Source organism: Cherax quadricarinatus, chromosome 44 (assembly GCF_038502225.1).
Source record: "Cherax quadricarinatus isolate ZL_2023a chromosome 44, ASM3850222v1, whole genome shotgun sequence".
In the NCBI taxonomy this organism is placed as follows: domain Eukaryota; kingdom Metazoa; phylum Arthropoda; class Malacostraca; order Decapoda; family Parastacidae; genus Cherax; species Cherax quadricarinatus.
Genome location: NC_091335.1, coordinates 32,813,873 through 32,834,994, shown reverse-complemented (window position 1 = coordinate 32,834,994; position 21,122 = coordinate 32,813,873).

Sequence of the window (21,122 nt, the reverse complement as noted above, 5' to 3'; positions counted from 1 at the left end):
GGGGCAGGTAGCACCACCTCTCTCTAAAAGGCAAGGCGAATGTATGTGGTCATTTGGGGGTGGCTGAAAATGTGTGATCGGGTTTGTATTAATTAGTTTGTGTAACTATTTAAATCTAGAACTTGCTTTCCCTTTTTATATCTCATTATTTTGTACAAACAGATGTTGAAGTCAACACCCCAAAATTTAGTGAAAAATTAAAGTCACTAATAACAAACAGACAAATGAATGACCACCTTCTCTTGTGGAGACTTCAATAACCCTTTGGGGACTAGATGATGCCTGTTGATTTCATCAACAATATGAACAACACACTTATCAAAAAAACAAAAACCAAACCGGCTCCTAGGACATGCACCAAATAGCCCAAATTGGACCAAATACTACCCCACCAAATCGGAAAATAAGATAGCCTACAGACCACTCCTACTTCCCCCAAAACATTAGAAAACCACCACTTGATAAAACAAAGTCTCTTTTTAGACCCCATGACGAGGCCCAATAAAAGTTCACAGCTGCCGAGACTGTTGACCCCTAAAAATTCCCCAACCAATGGTATGATGACGGGACAGACTTTTTTTCTTAACAAATTATTCCCTTTGCACAAACATTTCCTAAAAAAAAAACAGACCCAAACAAAGGCTTGGTTTGTTTGGCTAAAGCACCATTCTGAAATCCTTTGAAAAAAAACACCAATAAAAACAATATAGACAGCAATACACAAAGATATTCTTAACACTATTCACCCAGTTCCCCCAAAAAGTAATAAAGAAAGAAAACAACTATACTCTCAGAGTTCACGAACTAGGGGAGATAAAAAAAGGGGCCGGGGAAAACCTCTCTCAGATTCTGGGACCCACAAACTAAAAAAAAACAAGAATATTGCCCTAACTAAACCAAATGCCCCACTAATCCCCCCACACAGAAAAATAAATGACTTTTCTCAACCCTAGGTTAAACTCCAAAAAAAAATCCCATACCAAATGCCCATCCCGGGGACACTAGATGGAATTTTCCCCAAATTCCTTCTATTTTTCCCAACTGAGCCCGAGCCTAATTAAAAAGTCACTTAAAAAAAACCAAATTCATTCCCCATTCTGTACAAGCGAACCCCAGTCCTTCATGCTTTTTCATTACTTTTAACAAGTCATAAAACTAGCACCTTCCGAAACTACTAAGATGGAAAGGGTTCACCAATAAAAAGGTGTGCCCCTACAGATTAAACAACTTGGAATATCAAACTTACATGCTATCCAAAATTTTTGGAAACTCTGCACAGGAGACTATATTCATTTATAAGGGCACAAAACATACTCAACCTGAATTTGGATTCGGGAAAAAATAAAAAACTAATGATGAAAACATAAAAGTAGATCTGTTTACAGCATTGGAAAATAAGGAATACCCCTGGTTTTTATTGACCTGAAAAGTTTTTGAAAAGTAGCCACCCCCTCTCCACAAAAGCCATTACGGTAAAAGAGGCCTCCGCTAAAATTTTACCTTTACTTGGTATCGTATGTCCCCTTAAAAACAGCATCAACAAGGCCCGATCTGGGTTAAAATTTCCCTTTGGTCCCCTGCTCTTCCTCATATACATCAAGATCTTAAGTATCCCAACACCTGAAACCCATTCTTTTTGCTGAGGGCGACTGTCATTTTCCCCCCCCCTTTTCCACCCTCAACACCTTGTTAAAAGGAGCTGATAAAATATCGACGGATGACAGCCAAAAAACTTCCTTCACGACAAAAACCCTATATTATTTTGGTAGGCAGGAGTGCACAAATTAACAAAGATCGACAACACTCAAATTTACCAGAACATAATGGGGGCAAATTCCTAGGGCCTATTTGACAACAACCTGAATTTCGCACCCATATCCCAAAACATAACCAAAAAAATTTCCAAAAGTTGGGGTCCCCTCCAAATTCCCGTGCCCAAAAAAGCCCTTCTCACATTTCCACTCCTTATTTATCCATACCTCCCTTCATTTTTTGTTGGGGGTCAAGCAGCAACACACCAAAGCCAAAAAAAAAAAAGCTGAAGTAAGAATAATCACTAAATCCCATCCATGGCAACACCCGCCCACTCTTCATAGATCTAAACTTTTCAGTACATCCACACTTACTACTGTGCAATCTACATCTACAGGACCTTAAACTCCAATATCAACCTTGACCTAAAACGCTTTCTTGATAGTTGTGACAGAACCCACAGGCATAACACCAGACACAAACATCTCTACGACATTCCCCGTGTCTGACTAAATCTTTACAAAAATTCAATGTATGTCAAAGGCCCTAAAATCTGGAACACCCTACCTGAGAACTCTAGAACTGCAGACACATTCATCACCTTCAAAACTACCATTAGAAAACATCTTATTTCCCTGATATACCCTATCAACTAACTACACGAATACCACCTGGTGGTTCACACTTACACTCACTCACCCATTTTACCATAAACAGAATATTAATCTCAATCTTAAAATAATGAATCCTATGATACTCCAATACTGAAACTATGTACTGTGCCAAAACAAAAGCATTCACATTGCTAAACTCACAAACTAGTATTTAGTCACTTAGCCATAATACCAACTTACCTCATAATTTGTAATATTTTAAAATAAAGAATTAAACTAAGTCTGCCCGAAATGCCTAGCCATGCTAGGCGTTCTAGTGGTACACTCTGTAATCATTATTTAACTACATGTAAACCACACAATAACCAAATTCTGTAAATCCAACATTGTAATCCTTATAGAGAATAAACTTTGAATTTGAAAAGTTTTCAAGTCCGGACAAGACTCTGGAAAAGTCTCCTAAGAACTGGTCCTGGGTGGGAGGGCAGTAACTAGTTCCTACTAAGAAGGGTTTAGTCTTGGGAAGCAGCACTTCAAACCATAGAATCTCAAGTTCATTGTTATTTAAATCAGGTCTTGGGTTGTAAGCTAAGTTATTTCTAATGTAGGCACATACCCCACCACCCTTTCTGTTCCTATCTAAGCGTTTTATATTGTAACTTTCTATTTTGACCTCGTCGTCAGTCACCATATCAAACTAGGATTCAGAGATGGATGTAACTGCCGCCCTAGTTCTGTTAGCTAGAATCCTAATCTCTGCCAATTTTGGAAAAAGTGATCTTGCGTTGACATGAATAAAGTGAAGGCCTGTTTTCATAATACAATTATAATCATGAATATATGGCAATGGGTCATTTGTATTAAAATTAGGTAAATCAATGTCATCATTGCTAAAGGGTAACCGTGCCAAAGTGCGTTTGTTACATAAGAACATAAGAAAAAAGGAACACTGCAACAGACCTACTGACCAATGCAGAGCAGGTCCATGCCCCCCCAGGATTAGCCCAATGACCCACCCAGTCTGGTCACCTCCACTAAAGGATGGAGCACTACACCAGACCCAGCAGCACAAGCTAGTCAGGTCCAACTAACACCCACCCACACCCACTCATGTATTTATCTAACCTATTTTTAAAACTACAAAACGTTTTAGCCTGAATAACGGTACTCGGGAGTTTGTTATTTTATTTTATTTATTTATTTATTTATTATTAATTTGAACATGATACAGAGAAGTACAAGGAATACAATTTTTAAAGTGCAGCATGCCAAAGCCCCTTGTATGCAGAACATTATGGGCAGCTTAAAATTAACTTAAGATTAATTAAGCAATGATATATTCAGTGGTACAAAAATTATTGTAAACAGACAACAATTTAGTACAAATGAGTATTACAAAGACAGGTTATATGGTCATTTACTGTGTTGCTGTGTAATCAGTAGAACGGAGTATTATGTTAGGTAATGAAGTTAAATAGTAACAAAGTTTGATTGGGTCACAGGTTGACATTTATGAGATACAATAATGAGAAACATTTATGAGATGCAATTTATGAGATACAATTATTCAGTATTTATTTAGTTGTGGGTGAGTAAGTGATTTTTGAGAAGAGATTTGAATTTATAAACAGAGTGTTTCTTTTATATTCACAGGTAATGAATTCCAGATTTTAGGGTCTTTTATGTGCATTGAGTTTTTGCACAGCGTGAGATGGACACGAGGAACATCAAAGAGTGATCTGTGCCTTGTGTTATGGTCATGTGTTCTGTTATTATTATTATTATTATTATTATTATTATTATTATTATTATAATCAAAGGGGAAGCGCTAAACCCGTAGGATTATACAGTGCCTGGGGGGGATGTGGAAGGCATTCAGGCTTAATTCGGGGAACTGGAGCACAGATTCAATTCCCTAAATCAAGAGCCCCTCACCAACATCAAGGAACCTTCCATGAGGGGCATGTGTTCTGCTGAGGTTGGTATTACCTGGAGTTTACCTGAAGAGAGTTCCGGGGGTCAACGCCCCCGCGGCCCGGTCTGTGACGAGGCCTCCTGGTGGATCAGAGCTTGATCAACCAGGCTGTTACTGTTGGCTGCACGCAAACCAACGTACGAGCCACAGCCCGGCTGGTCAGGAACCGACTTTAGGTGCTTGTCCAGTGCCAGCTTGAAGACTGCCAGGGGTCTGTTGGTAATCCCTCTTATGTATGCTGGGAGGCAGTTGAACAGTCTCGGGCCCCTGACACTTATTGTATGGTCTCTTAACGTGCTAGTGACACCCCTGTAATTTTTCAGTGGGGCCAAATGCATGGTGAAACCAGTCATAGAAAAAGTCCCTGTGACCCATGCCTTACTGCTTTACCTCCACATCACACTCAAATTAGCCTTGACAACATTGTTTTTCCTGAACACTCTGGGAGTTTCTGAGTGATACACAAGTAGAGGCTTCACTTTGCAATCCCCACTAGCATTGCTACGCAACAGTAAGGTTAGCCTGTCTTTCATAGGCTTATGTTCTGGGAGTGCTTTTTCCTCCTGTGTAATATAGGCCCTGTTTGGAATTTTCTTCCAAAACAGGTCTGTTTCATCACAATTAAACACTTGTTAGGGTTTCAATCCTTCATCCTCTATGTACTCCTTGAATTCCTGCTCATATTTTTCAGACACTTTTTGGTCCGAACTGGCAGCCTCACCATGCGTAATCACACTATGCATGCCACTACGATTCTTAAATCTCTCAAACCAACCTTTGCTGGCCTTAAATTCACTCACATCACCACTAGTTGCAGGCATTTTCTTAATTAAACCGCCATGCAACTGCCTTGCCTTTTCACATATGATCGCTTGAGAGATGCTACCTTTTGATATCTGTTTTTTTTTTGTTTATCCACACCAATAACAGTCTCTCAACATCTTCTATTACTTGCGATCTGTTTCGAAAACATACTTGCACCTTTTGCAACAACAGCTTCCTTGATTGCCTTTCTGTTGGCCAAGATAGTAGCGATGGTTGATTAGGGTTTGTTATACAATCTGGCCAGCTAGGAGGCACGCACTCCAGTTTCATACTTTATTTTCTTCCTCATTTCGATAACAATTCTCGCCCTTTTTACCACAGGATTGGCACTAGAAGCTTTCTTGGGGCCTATGGTGGCTTATTTTGCAGTTACAAGCACTAAAAACAGTGGAATACAAAATGTACCGAATGTATGTGTGGATGCGACTGCACACTAACTGAGGCAGGGCAGCTAAGGTGTGCTCAGGACAGACGAGACAGGTGAATGCATTCGGGACGAATCGCATTGGTTGAGTTTTTCATCGTTGGTCAGGCCAAAATTTTTACGCTCAAATGTTTTGTTGGTCAGGGGTCCACTGTAATTAGGTTTGGTCTGAGGAACGAGACCAAAAGGTCTAATTCCTCAGACCAAGAGCCTCTTTGCCAAGGAGCCCCACCTAGAAGAGGATCCTATTTGAAAGAAAATTGAAAACAGAAATTAAAAAATGATAATTGAATTCAATGCTAATTTGTGCAGGTGTAATTGTAGAAGATAATGTCGATGTTGTTGCCACAGTGCATTGTAGAAACTGTAGCCATTGTTGATGAGGGGGTCACAGCTGGTAAATGACAATCCAATGTCTATTCAGTCACACTATATCTAGCCTTGAATGATCCTTCAAGATGATGGGAACGCCGGTCTTTCACCACTGCAGATATGAGGGGTAGCTGCCTGGGTTTAGCCACACTAAGGTAAGTAGATCGTGGGTGATGTCTCTGAACCAAAGTTAGGTCCCTCTTGTCAGTAGAACGCCTTCCATCTGAACAAAAAACTAATGGAAAGATAAATAAAGAAACGACTCTAGAAAAAATAAGAATAATGACTTTTGAGGATTTTACTTAAAATTTAAATATAATAAAAATGGCCTCTGGTTCTGGTGCTGTAGTTGGGCAGGAGTAGGTAAGGCCCTGGACAGATCTCTGATGTTAAAGATCAAGGTTATTCTGGGCAGATGGTAACAGTCCAATGTTTTGGAATCTCCTCTACCACTTGGTTGGAGCACCACAAGTAGAATAAATAAGGGCCGGTAGTAGTCGAATAATGTTAATAAGTCCAATTAACAAATGTCTTGCTCCTTTATCTGGCGTATATCCTGGATGATCACGCCAGGAACAGAGCTGGTAATAAGAAAAAAATAAACTGGTTACCAATGGTTATGATAATACAACATTTAAGAATGAAAAGGAGTGGTAAATGCCAAAATCATTACTGGTAACCAGCAAACAAAAGAAAGCAACGAACAGTAATACTCCTGATAGACCACCTTACCTGATCAGGAGAAGAGTGGAGGTGAGGTGACTCTCCAAACTTCAACCCACACCAGGTAAGGTCAATACTACCAGGAGTAGAAATTGAAACAAATCAGACACAAAGAACTAGTTTCGCCCCAGCCCGCCAGAGGGGGGGTGCACGATGCAACTCGCTAATGGTTCCTGGTTGCCTGAACAATCCTAACCCCACTAACAACCTACTTTTCCCTCACACCTCTCAATCAAACCTTCTCTGTAGTTGCCAGATGACCCTAGCTGGCAGTCCAAGCTAGACAGAGACAAAAGTTACCCACTGCTCCATAATAAGTGTAAGGCATTTAAAAGACTGGTGAGGATTTAAAGTCAAGATGTAAAAATGAAAGTCAGAGCAAAAAGAACTAAGTCTCAAAATTAAATGAAAGTGAAGCTTTTAACCAATATATCAATTAAGGAGCAGAGGCACATAATTACAGATGCAATGGGAGTTGCTAGTCAAGTGATTATCCATTTGGTCAGAGTTCCACACATCAACTTTCAGTGTGGAGAAAAGGGGGAGAATAGCAGGAGCTCCACACTAACAAGCAGACTGTCAAACAAACTATCATCACCATATATTCACTCGCTACTCCTATCTGTTGAATTTTTCCCTCACAGGTAGAATGAGTAGACATCTTAGAACCATCGTCAGTAAATGGCCTGCAATGTTAAGGCACAGTACTGCAGTCAGTCTGACCCAAAGCAAGTAGGGAAGCCAAAAACCAACCATTGCACCATATTTGAGGAAGTTGCATGAATAGTTTAAGGCATGCAAGAGGCAGAGGAATGAGTGGAGCCTCATTCCCTGGAGCAGGTGACAAAGCGAGTCTGGAGTTAGTTAGTTTAATATGTTTATTATGCACCCCATACCCATCCTGTGGGCGGTAGTCAAAAGATTACAGAGGTACATAATTGGTCCAGGGACTGGACTCCAAAGTTTTGATAGCTGAGCAAGTTACAGAGGTAATGAACTCACAATTTACAAAGGTAATGAACTCACAATTTACAAAGGTAATGAACTCCAGGTAAGTCTGGTCACAATCATGACAAGTTACAAAGGTATTTACAGATTACAGAGGTACATAATGGGTCCAGGGACTGGGCCCCCAAAGTTTTGATAGCTGAACTAGGTACAAAGGTAATGAGCTCACAAGTTACAAAGGTAATGAATTCTGTAGAATGGTTACTTACGTTTATACTTTGGCTACAATCATGAACAAATTACAGAGTAATGAGCAATTCACACTTCCACACCCGGTCACAACTGTAATGAGTTATTGGTGCAAATATTGATTGTTGAGTCACACACACCACACACACACACACACACACACACACACACACGAGGAGTTGGGTCTGCAGCTGTCTGTGACCCTCAATGTCATGATAGTTCTGAATTCCCTTATGTCTTGATAGTATCATGTACATCCATGTGTTATACTAGAAGTCCTAATCATGGCCTGTGACTACAGACGTCACGGGATGCGCATCAGCTTCTCCTTGCACTCTTTCAGTCATAGACATCAGATAGAACAGCAAGGCTGGACTCCATCTCCCATACACAGTCTGACAATATGCGTCCATCAAATGTCTATCTTCAGCCCTCGAACTCCTTTAAGAACCTATGACAAATGGTGGCAAGGAGGGCCTGTAGATCCTGATGAGTTACAGTGATTGGAGATAAATTCTACTGGGCATAGCATCTTGTAAGTGAGGCCTGCTGATATTTAAGAGTAGGCTGCAACAGTGCTCGACCTACAGTCCAGCTACTCATTCAAGCCAGCTACTCTCTCAAGCCACCAAGCCCTACAGATTCAAGTCAGTCTCTTTGGATTAGTGTTCATCTGCTACACCCATCACTTACAGGACACCCCGGCCACGTCTCAGAAATCTGGGAAGTGAGCAAGGCACCTCCAGATAACCCAGATTCCACAGCGAACTACACCATACTCGAGGAACCTCATGGAGTGGGATGAACTCCAGCACACTTCCCCTTACCTAGAAAGAGTAATGCCAGAGGGGATGACCCCAGAAGCTACTAACAAGATGGCAAAAAGGGGAGGGTTTGGAGGGGAGAGGAAAGGGTAAAAAAAAAGGGGGGGGGATGGGGAGGATGGGATGGGGAAGGGAGGATTTGGGATAATTAGGTTGTCTGAGGAAGAAGACCAAAAGGTCCAATTGCTCAGACTGATAGCCTCTTAACTGCAAAAAGGATCCCCCCTTAAAGAGGTGATTCACCATGAGTCTTGGTCACAGACTGGGCTGTGGCCATGTTGATCCCCGAAACCCTCTCCAGACGTATTCCAACTGAAGAAAACATGGATGAAGAAGTAGATGATCCTCCTCTGTATAACTTGTGGAAAATTTTTTTTTCTATACAGACAAATCAGCCTTTTTGCTGCCCTCCAGCCACCAATCACCATCAAGATTCAGCCAGTCCAGCCTGTATTCTTGTGCCATCTACATCCCTGTATACATCTGCTTAACAATGCCTTGCTGCTGGGCTTAGCCCTGGCTCCTTCTCTCTGACTCAAGAGATTCCTCTCTGGAGTTTGGAGTTTACCTGGAGAGAGTTCAGGGGGTCAACGCCCCTGCAGCCTGGTCTGTGACCAGGCCTCCTTGTCAGCATAGTTGCTGAATTCCCTTATATGTCTTGTATAGCATATCATAGTACCATCCATGTGTTTATATAGAAGATCCCTTTTAGGCCTGTGACTGTGTGACGTCACGGGATGCGCATGTGTACGTTCGTACCTCTGCCTCCTTCTCAGTCGGCGCATAGACATCCAGGATAGAACACGGCAAGGCTGGGCTCCATCTCCCATTACCACAGTCTGACAATATAGCGTTACCATCCAACAAGTGTGTCTATCTTCAACCCTCGATATCTCCTTTTAAGAACCCCTATGACAAATGGTGGCAATGGAGGGCCTGTAATCCTGATGATTACAGTGATTTCTGGAGATAAATTTCTACTGGGCCTGCCGACATCTTGTGAGTAGGCCTGCTGACATCTTGTGAGTAGGCCTGCCAAGCAGGGTATGCTCGACCTACCCCAGCCAGCTACCTCAAGCCAGCTACTCTCTCAAGCTTCTACCAGCCACTACATTATTCACAGGTCAGTCTCTTTGTATTAGTGTTTATCTGCTTATTTGCATCACTCCCGAGGGGCTGACCAGAGTTTGCAAAATAAGCCAGCTTCCAGTCTGTGGTGGAGGAGTCAGAACAACCGAGTCCAGTCCAGCCTAGCCTACTCCATCCAGTTTTTTTGCCTGCCAAGCCAGCTTTCCACCCCTGCTGTGCTCATCGTGAGAAGTTATCAAGCTATTCTGTGTGAAGGGTTAAGATAAGCCAGCTAGCAACTAACCCAGGTGTCTTACCCCAGTACTCAAGCAAGCCACGTGGGTACAGTCTTCATCGTTTGTGATTCAAGCTCCAAGCAATTCTGAGTGCTCTTTTTCATCCTTGTGGTGTTGTGGTATTTCGTGGGTGTATTTTAAGCCAGCCAGCTTAGAATATCTTCGCGCCAGTGTGGGTGTCCTAAGTGAGGCTTATGCCGTTCATCCCATAGGCCCACTGATCACATGTGTCTCGGTCTTAGCCCTGCTCAGCCCACTCACTCACCATGAGGCCTCAGACGCCTCACTCACCCACTCACCCAACCTCTACCATTGTTATTGTACACTACTAGGGGTTATAGCACCATATTTTAAGGACCACATAGGGGGTCAAGAGCTAGAGTGTGTTTTGTGACATCGTTGAAAAGCCTCCTGTGTGTGTCTATCATCGATGTAAGTGCAATTCTACGATCAAGTGAGGACAGTAGCCAGCCAGGAGACGATAGCCTCCATACTCCAACCTTCCACCGTCTACTTAATTCTTCACAAAGTCACTACAGTGATAATATTTTTCATAGAGACATTTGTGAGTGTTGTGATATTTCTTTTTTATGTTTCCAGTGATTTTTTCTCTTAGTGACATTCAGTGACTCTCGATCAAACTCAGTGTTTATTATATACTGTTTGCAATATTTTTTTTTTATCTTCTTAATTCAGTGTTAATTTTCGTGCTATTATTTCATGTCTGTTGTGTTGTGTTTCTTTTTTTATACACTTGAAGTAAATACCTAGTGTTTTTCCTTTGTTGTGTGTGCAACATATAAGCAGTATAGAATTTGTTTCCACTTCACAATCACCTAGTGTTCTCAGTATTCCAGTGAAGTATTTCAGTAATTTTTCACCTTATATTCTGCATCACAACTCAGTGTTGTCTGTTATATTTTCCTCCCAGCATTTGTGTAATCTTTTTTTTGTTCTCTGTGTGTTGAACACTCTTGTGTTCATGTTCTTTTCATTCAGCCAGTGTCTAATTTGTCTTATTTCCACAGACAATAGTGCCATTGTTTTGTACAAGCAAGATAATTATTATCTTATCAAAGTTTTCACACATCAATTTCATTGCAAGAAAATTCTAGAATTGTACTCACCTATTTGTACTCACCTATTTGTGGTTGCAGGGGTCGAGTCTTAGCTTCTGGCCCTGCCTCTTCACCGGTTGCTACTGGGCCCTCTCTCTCCCCGCTCCATGAGCTTTATCAAACCTCGTCTTAAAACTGTGTATGGTTTCTGCCTCCACTACATCATTTTCTAGGCTATTCCACTGCCTGACAACTCTATGACTGAAGAAATACTTCCTAATATCTCTCTGACTCATTTGTGTCTTCAACTTCCAATTGTGGCCTCTTGTTTCTGTGTCCCCTCCCTGGAACACTTGTTGGTGTATTCCTTGCTGGTGTCCCCATCTGGTCAGTCCCCCCAGAGTCCTTCCTGTCTCTACTGTAAATACTTCCTTAAATCTCGTGTTGAGCTCCTCACATACCTCTTGATCGTTTCTTGTGAGTTCTCCACCTTCTTTCCTCAGCCTTATCACCTGGTTCTTGACTGTTGTCTTCCTCCTAATGTGGCTATACGGCAGTTTCGGGTCAGATTTGACCTTCGATGCTATGTCATTTTCATACTGTCGCTGGGCCTCCCTCCTTATCTGTGCATACTCGTTTCTGGCTCTTCTACTAATCTCCTTGTTTTCCTGGGTCCTATGCCTCCTGTACCTTTTCCATTCTCTGTTGCACTTAGTTTTTGCCTCCCTACACCTTCGGGTAAACCAAGGACTCGTTTTGGTCTTCCTATTATTTTTGTTTCCCTTGGGAACAAACCTTTCCTCTGCCTCCTTGCACTTTGTTGCCACATATTCCATCATCTCGTTTAATGATTTTCCTACCATTTCTCTGTCCCACTGAACCTCCTGCAGGAAGTTTCTCATACCTGTGTAGTCCCCTCTTTTATAGTTTGGCCTGTCCCCTTCAGTTCCTGTTACCTTCTCCACTTGTAACTCTACTGTATAATCAAAACTCAGAACCATGTGATCGCTAGCTCCAAGAGGCCTCTCGTAAGTGATGTCCTCAATGTCTGAACTGCTCAGGGTGAACACAAGATCCAGTCTTGCTGGCTCATCCTCCCCTCTCTCTCTGGTTGTGTCCCTGACATGTTGATGCATGAGGTTTTCAAGTACCACATCCATCATCTTGGCTCTCCATGTTTCGGGACCCCCATGTGGCTCCAGGTTTTCCCAGTCAATCTCCCTGTGGTTGAAATCGCCCATTACCAGTAAGTTTGCTCTGCTCGAGTGAGCTCTTCTTGCCACCTCAGCCAGTGTGTCCACCATCACCCTGTTGTTTTCTTTGTACTCCTCTCTTGGCCTCCTGCAGTTCTGTGGTGGGTTATACATCACTACAATGACTACTTTATGTTCTCCGGACTGAATTGTACCTACAATGTAGACTCTTTCTCCAATCATGTCCATGCTTTCCATTTCCTCAAATCTCCATCGGTGTTTTATGAGCAGTGCAACCCCTCCTCCCCCTCTACTCCTTCTATCTTTCCTCAGGATCTGATATCCCATTGGGAAGATTGTGTCTGTTATTGTCTCAGCGAGTTTTGTTTCTGTGACTGCTGTGATGTCTGGGGATTTTTCACTGATTCTTTCATTCCACTCATGTTTATTCGTTATTGTGTTTATGTTGATGTGTTGTGTTCTGCATCATTGTAAGTGTTCAAGCCTTTTTTGTTCTGTGTTTTGTATCTATTATTTTTTTTCATATGTCATTGAACAAATTCACTCTTAGTGCAATTTTTAAGTTCTTCTTTTAAAGTAAATTGTTCTTTTGCTTGTTAAGTGTTGCTTGAGTGCAGTTAAGAGTCAAAGTGTTCCCTCAGTTCATTCCTTGATATATTTCTTTTCTTGTGTGTGTAATATTTTTGATTATTACACTCTGACTCATTTTGCAATAATTCTTGTGCAAACATTGTGTTGCCATTAAAGTTTTTCTTTGCAGAAATTTTGCGCAGTGTTGTGCAATACTTTTTGATTAGCAATTATTTGCAATATTGCTACAGTTTATTTCAGTGCATAATATTTTATTCCTTGTGTCCCATTTTATTTTATTTCAGTGAATTGTTTCCCAGTTTGTTTTATTTTGCAAAAGCTTTATTGAGTCCATTTTATCATTTTATTGTGTATTTCCCTGTAGCATTGAGAGTAAAGACAACTCACTGTGCCATTCATTCAATTTAAAGTAAAAGTTGAGCAAATTAGATTTGAGTAAAGTACAAGTTCTCTTGATTTTCAAAGTGTTGTTTGTTCAGATAAGCATTTTCTCTGTGACTGTGAGTTTATTTGCTTACTGTGTGACCTGTCAATTTTTAATTACTTATGCAGAATAGTTAAGCATTTTCTTCCCATTTAAGTTCACTGTGTTGTGTGTTCCTCAGTTACATTTTCTTTTGTTTCTCTAAATTCTTGTTTTACATTTTTCAAACATGTCTCAAGTTTTCTCAAGCGATGCCTCAGCACATGCTATTAGTACAACCAATAATGCAGCAGCCCAAAATTCGAGCAACTCCTTATCAAACAATAGATATACTCAGACTTCTAGCCTGCGTAATTTTAGCGTCCTTCCTCCAAAATTTCCACCAGTCAACTATAGTGATAATATAGCAATTATTGTGGTGGAGACGAAAAAAAGAAAAAAAAAAAACTAGAAAAGCTAGATACAGCGATTGATAAACAAGGGATGAGGCTCGACCGTTCGTCACTGTAGGAGCTGCCAGAAATCACCGGCTCTTCAACATGCAAGTTATACTTTTGTATCAATCAAATCACATATTACTCGGGTAGATAATTTCAAGTAGATCCTTCATGTGTTAGCCCAAATCACCGACTAGTATGTTTTAAAAAAGTGACCCACTGACCAGATCAGATCGACTGTTCCGAACCCTCGACTGGTCCGAACCCTTGATGGTCCGAACCCTTGACTGGTTTCAAACGGATTCGTTGGACAATAAAGCAGACTGTAAACGGATGGGGTTGTAGGCGCCCTTATCAAACACAAACAATAAATATAAATCAGGAACGTACACGGTAAGCTGTCCAATTAGTTAGAAATAGAAATACAAATAGCTAGAGCTTCATTTAAGGAGGTTATTAATAGAGTATTCAAGAGGTTGCTAGTAGAATTACAGTAAATCAACCATTCAAATCATTATGAAGCTCTGTATAGTCTGCAGTCAATCAAACAAACGGGCTTCCACATAGATAAATTGTCATTTTTGTGGAAATTGGTGTCACGCCCCTTGTGCAGATATCCAAGAACTAGCTACAAGCAGTATTAAAACAGGGAAGTGTTTTTGGGTATGCCCAAATGAGGAAAATCTGTGGACTAAAATCACAAGGGTATTAAAAGAAGATAACATCAAAGCTGCTTTCATAGACAACCTGGAGGCTTTCTACAACAGATGGGAACATAAAAAGTCTGGGCTGAATGGTACTGCCCTTGATACTGGCCATGTAGTCAGAAACTGTAAGGCTGGAGGTGATGTCCTGGTAGTCAGTAAATGTGAGGCTGACAGTGCTGTCCTGGAAGACAGTAATGGTGAAGCTGGAGGTGCTGTCCTGGGAGACAGTAATGGTGAAGCTGGAGGTGCTGTCCTGGGAGACAGTAATGGTGAAGCTGGAGGTGCTGTCCTGGGAGACAGAAATGGTGAAGCTGGAGGTGCTGTCCTGGGAGACAGTAATGGTAAAGCTGGAGATTTTGTCCAGGTAGTCGGGAATTATACGCAGGAAGGAATACATATAAATGACCTCATAGGGGACAGGAGCCATAGTGGGGAAACAAGTGTAGTCAAAGATAAGATAAAACCAATATTGCAAACTAGAAATACCACAGGAAATAGCAAACAAGAGGACTCCACTAGCTATAGTGAGGATATATTACCAAAAACAACTGGAGGGAGCTCCATTGTTGGTGCTAGGGAGGATAGGAATAAGACGGGGAAACATGCACCAACAGGGAATACAATCACAGAAACCCAAGGCAAACGGAAACCAAGCCTGTGCACATACTATGCACTTGGTATCTGCAGACATGGAAAATCTAGAAAAACAGACGGGACGTGCAACTATGACCACCCTAGAAAATGCCATGCCCATATGACAACAGGAAAATGCAAACTCCCTTCCTGTAAGCTTTTTCACCCTGAAATGTGTACCTCTTCAGGCACACCATCTAAAGGGTACAAAAAGATACAAAACATCCAGGCCATGGGAAAATCTGAGTAGCCACAGCCACTCAAGAGGGAGAGGTTTTTTAGTGCCAGGAAGGAAAAAAAACTGGCAGGAAATGGCAAAAATCGTACACCAAATCCAGTCATTCCTGGAGTGGAACCACAGTCGATGGCCTCCACTCCAAACCAACAGATACAGATACTAATGCCGGAAAAAAAATCCCCCCCCAGTACCAACAATACCACCAGTCCGATGACATTCTTCTTTGCAAATATACAGGGTCTAAAGCCAGCAACAAACAACAAAATACCTTTCATCCGTGGACTGCTTGCAGAGGCAAAGGCAATGTTTGTGGCTTTCACTGAGACCCACATAAAGGATCACTTGGACAACGAAATATGGATCCCAGGTTACAACCTATACAGATGTGACAGAGTGAACAGGCAAAAGGGGGAGGGGTGTTGGCCCGTACATTGCAGAGTCACTTGTTTGCACAGAACTGATAAATGTCTCAAATGATGTAGTGGAAGTTTTAGCAGTAAAGGTCAAGAATCAAACCTAGTCATTGTGGTAGTCTACAAGCCTCCGGATGCAACATCCCAGCAATTCCAGGAACAGCTGTTAAAAATTGACCACTGTCTGGAAAATCTTCCAGCTCCTGCACCCAACATCTTGCTCCTGGGGGATTTCAACTTAAGGCACCTAAAATGGAGGAATATAGCAAATAATATTGTTGCAGTAATAACACCAGGAGGCAGCTCTGATGAAAACTCACACTCACACAAGCTTTTAAATCTCTGCACAAAATTCAATTTAAACCAGCAAATAATAGAGCCTACTAGACTGGAGAATACACTGGACCTCATCTTCACTAACAATGATGATCTGATAAGAAATGTCACCATATCAAAAACAATATACTCAGATCACAACATAATTGAGGTTCAGACATGTATGCGTGAAGCCCCAGACCGACATAATGAGACAAGTCACGAGGGAGCATTCACCAAATTCAACTTCAATAACAAAAACAAAGTGGGACCAAATAAACCAAGTCCTAACCGATATAAGCTGGGAAGATATACTAAGCAACACAGACCCCAACGTATGCCTAGAACAGATTAACTTGGTGGCACTCGATGTATGCACAAGGCTTATTCCTCTAAGAAAAAGGAGGAGTAGATGTAAAATAGAAAGAGACAGGCGTTCCCTTTACAGGCGATGGAAAAGAATAACAGAGCGGCTAAAAGAGGTCAATATATCTGAAATGCGTAGGGAGACACTGGTCAGAGAAATAGCAAGCATCGAACTCAAGCTAAAGGAATCTTATAGGAGTCAGGAATCGCGGGAAGAACTAAAAGCCATAAATGAAATCGAAAGAAACCCAAAGTATTTCTTCTCCTATGCCAAATCAAAGTCGAGAACAACATCCAGTATTGGGCCCCTACTTAAACAAGATGGGTCCTACACAGATGACAGCAAGGAAATGAGTGAGTTACTCAAGTCCCAATATGACTCAGTTTTTAGCAAGCCGCTAACCAGACTGAGAGTCGAAGATCAAAATGAATTTTTTATGAGAGAGCCACAAAATTTGGTTAACACAAGCCTATCCGATGTTATCCTGATGCCAAATGACTTCGAACAGGCGATAAATGACATGCCCATGCACTCTGCCCCAGGGCCAGACTCATGGAACTCCGTGTTCATCAAGAACTGCAAGAAGCCCCTATCACGAGCCTTTTCCATCCTATGGAGAGGGAGCATGGACACGGGGGTCGTCCCACAGTTACTAAAAACAACAGACATAGCCCCACTCCACAAAGGGGGCAGTAAAGCAACAGCAAAGAACTACAGACCGATAGCACTAACATCCCATATCATAAAAATCTTTGAAAGGGTCCTAAGAAGCAAGATCACCACCCATCTAGAAACCCATCAGTTACACAACCCAGGGCAACATGGGTTTAGAACAGGTCGCTCCTGTCTGTCTCAACTATTGGATCACTACGACAAGGTCCTAAATGCACTAGAAGATAAAAAGAATGCAGATGTAATATATACAGACTTTGCAAAAGCCTTCGACAAGTGTGACCATGGCGTAATAGCTCACAAAATGCGTGCTAAAGGAATAACAGGAAAAGTCAGTCGATGGATCTATAATTTCCTCACTAACAGAACACAGAGAGTAGTCGTCAACAGAGTAAAGTCCGAGGCAGCTACGGTGAAAAGCTCTGTTCCACAAGGCACAGTACTCACTCCCATCTTGTTCCTCATCCTCATATCCGACATAGACAAGGATGTCAGCCACAGCACCGTGTCTTCCTTTGCAGATGACACCCGAATCTGCATGACAGTGTCTTCCATTGCAGACACTGCAAGGCTCCAGGCGGACATCAACCGAATCTTTCAGTGGGCTGCAGAAAACAATATGAAGTTCAACGATGAGAAATTTCAATTACTCAGATATGGTAAACACGAGGAAATTAAATCTTCATCAGAGTACAAAACAAATTCTGGCCACAAAATAGAGCGAAACACCAACGTCAAAGACCTGGGAGTGATCATGTCAGAGGATCTCACCTTCAAGGACCATAACATTGTATCAATCTCATCTGCTAGAAAATATGACAGGATGGATAATGAGAACCTTCAAAACTAGGGAGACCAGGCCCATGATGACACTCTTCAGGTCACTTGTTCTATCTAGGCTGGAATATTGCTGCACACTAACAGCACCTTTCAAGGCAGGTGAAATTGCTGACCTAGAAAATGTACAGAGAACATTCATGGCGCGTATAACGGAGATAAAACACCTCAATTACTGGGAGCGCTTGAGGTTCCTGAAGCTGTATTCCCTGGAATGCAGGCAGGAGAGATACATGATTATATACACCTGGAAAATCCTAGAGGGACTAGTACCGAACTTGCACACGAAAATCACTCACTACAAAAGCAAAAGACTTGGCAGACGATGCAACATCCCGCCAATGAAAAGCAGGGGTGTCACTAGCACGTTAAGAGACCATACAATAAGTGTCAGGGGCCCAAGACTGTTCAACTGCCTCCGAGCATACATAAGGGGGATTACCAACAGACCCCTGGCAGTCTTCAAGCTGGCACTGGACAAGCACCTAAAGTCGGTTCCTGACCAGCCGGTCTGTGGCTCGTACGTTGGTTTGCGTGCCGCCAGCAGCAACAGCCTGGTTGATCAGGCTCTGATCCACCAGGAGGCCTGGTCACAGACCGGGCCGTGGGGGTGTTGACCCCCGGAACTCTCTCCAGGTAAACTCCAGGCTATGATGCTATGCCATTGTTCAATGGTAACCCAGACAACCTTGAAGGTTGGTTTACCACTGTTTGAGCCAGAGTTAATGCTTCAGTAGATGGTCTTCCATCTGAGAGTTGTTTAATCAGTATCGGAAAGGAGAGTCTAGCCCGTTCTCCAGCCGCCTCACATGTATTCAACTTAATTCGTATGAAGGACTTACAAGATCTAACTAGGTGGCAAGATTATGAACAGTTAATTTGCAACTATCTCGAACCGGTGCAAGAAACTGATCCGTTTTTCATTCTCAGAGAATTAGTTTGCACAGCTCCGAGGCCAGAAGAGTCATTTGATGCATTTGCCCTTCATCTTAATAACCTAATGTCTTCATTCGTTAAAGCAGGTCAAAATTCTAAGTACCTTAAAGATAACGATAAACCAGCCCTTGAAGGGTTTGCCAAATTAGCCGCATTTGGAGTTATCAAACAACTAATGCCACCGACATCTACGTATGTGTACAATTCAAGTCCACTAGATGCTACTATGGGACCGCTCGCAGCTCTCATCCATGTACGAAATTTGTGTCCCGAGGGAACCTTCCCTTATCATAAGTCTATGCCAACCACTTCGTCCACTCCTGTACTTCCTCTAGTTTGTGCTACTACCAAAACTCCCAACCTTAATCACTCACGCCCATCATTCAAAGCTAGTGTTAAGAGTCATCATTCCCGTAGCACCCGTAGCATGTACAGTACCCACAGTCAAAGAACTTGCTACAATTGTGGTTACCATGGCCATAATGCAATTAATTGTCCTGATAGTCACCCTAAGAGGCATCGTACTGATGATGAGTACCAGTCAGATCTTCCCTACTGTACTTATCATAGAATTCATGGACATGACACATCTGAGTGCAATGCTCTCTACAACCTGCAGTACTCTAGATCTTTCCGTGGCCGTTCCAACCGCAGAGCCAGCAGAGGAAACAGACGTCGTGGTTCTCAAACTAACCAGAACCAGACTCATTCTTCCAATTCAGGGGAATCCGAGTGCCCCAGTCTACTCGTCCAGTCGTGACAGTAGGTGATAATGAGTACACTATCCCAGTTCAAAATTCCTATGAAGCCTTAGCCATCCTTGAGAATGACAACCCTGCTGTTAATGCTGCTTCACACGTCTCTGACGTAGAGGAATTTGGTGATGAAGTAGAAAATGCCTTCTCTGATGACAACCCACCTTTCTGTTTGCACATAACTCCTAACAAAACGATAGGTCCTTTAGTACAAGCTTCTGTCCATAATGCGCCCGTTCATGTGTTCATGGACTCTGGTGTGCAAGTTAATATCATCATGTCTAGCTTGTTTAAAGAGAAGCAGTTACGACGTGTCCTCCTCGTTGAACCAACTACTGTAACCTCCTTTAGTGGAGTAGCTGGTTCCCTTCTGCGAGTCCGAGGTCAGACTTCGCTCACCTTTACTATCCAAGGCAGAGACTTTACTGCTGCTTTTCTTGTTGTCGACCAGATTACTTTCCCTGGTGACCTTCTACTGGGATTTGCTTCCATGCGAGACTTACGCATTGTGCTCGACCCGTACCGATGGCATGCCCAAATTGACGACTTGATCGTTCCATTTTGGGGTTACCAGCTTGGATCAGAAATCTGCCATACTGCTGCAGAGTATGATGTACGAATTAAGTCCTTACAAGCCAATGCATTCTCCAGTAGCGTACCCAAGCGGTCAGGCACTAGTAACTCTGTCACTCCCATCTGTGTTCCACCTACACCTTCAGACATGCAAGATAGTGTTCCATTGCCTCAAGTGTCCTGGGACACTCAGACTGCCTTGAGTGCACAGCCTATCCCTGCAATGACTGCTAGTTCGAGTAGTAGTTTCTCCACAGGGGATACCTTGTCAGAAAACGATTACTTGAAACAAGTAATGCCATCTCTTGTTGATGTCACATGCCGTATGCAGAAAGACGTCTCTGTTGCAGCTAGTGCTCTCACTAGAGTGTCTGTTGTTGTTCCTAATGTTCCAGATGGTGATAACGTCCTAGTTGACAGTGATTCCTGCAAGGTCAAAGGTTTATTTGTTGAACCTTCCTTACACATTGTAAGAGACAGTAAGATCCATTTATTCCTCGCTAACACTTCGGGTCACAGTGTTCGTCTCAAAGCAAATTCCAATCTCGTAGACCTGGTTCACTATCCTTACCCTGTTCAAGTACAGGATGACGTGCCACCTGACCAGTGGGTCGGTGCTATTTCAACAGTGCAGACCTCACCCACTCCACTGGATCAATCCATTCCACCAGTTGAGGAGAAAGACTTAGCTCCCACTGACTTCCCAGACGAAGTCAGGCATTTGTTGACTTTGTTGAACAAACGTCGTAAAGCCATTGCCTTACCAGGTGAGAAGATAGGTATAACGAGCTTATTGTCCCATCATATTCCACTTGAACCTGGTACTAGACCTATCTATATACCTGCGTACAGAATGCCTCATTCCCAAGTTGCTGTCGAAGA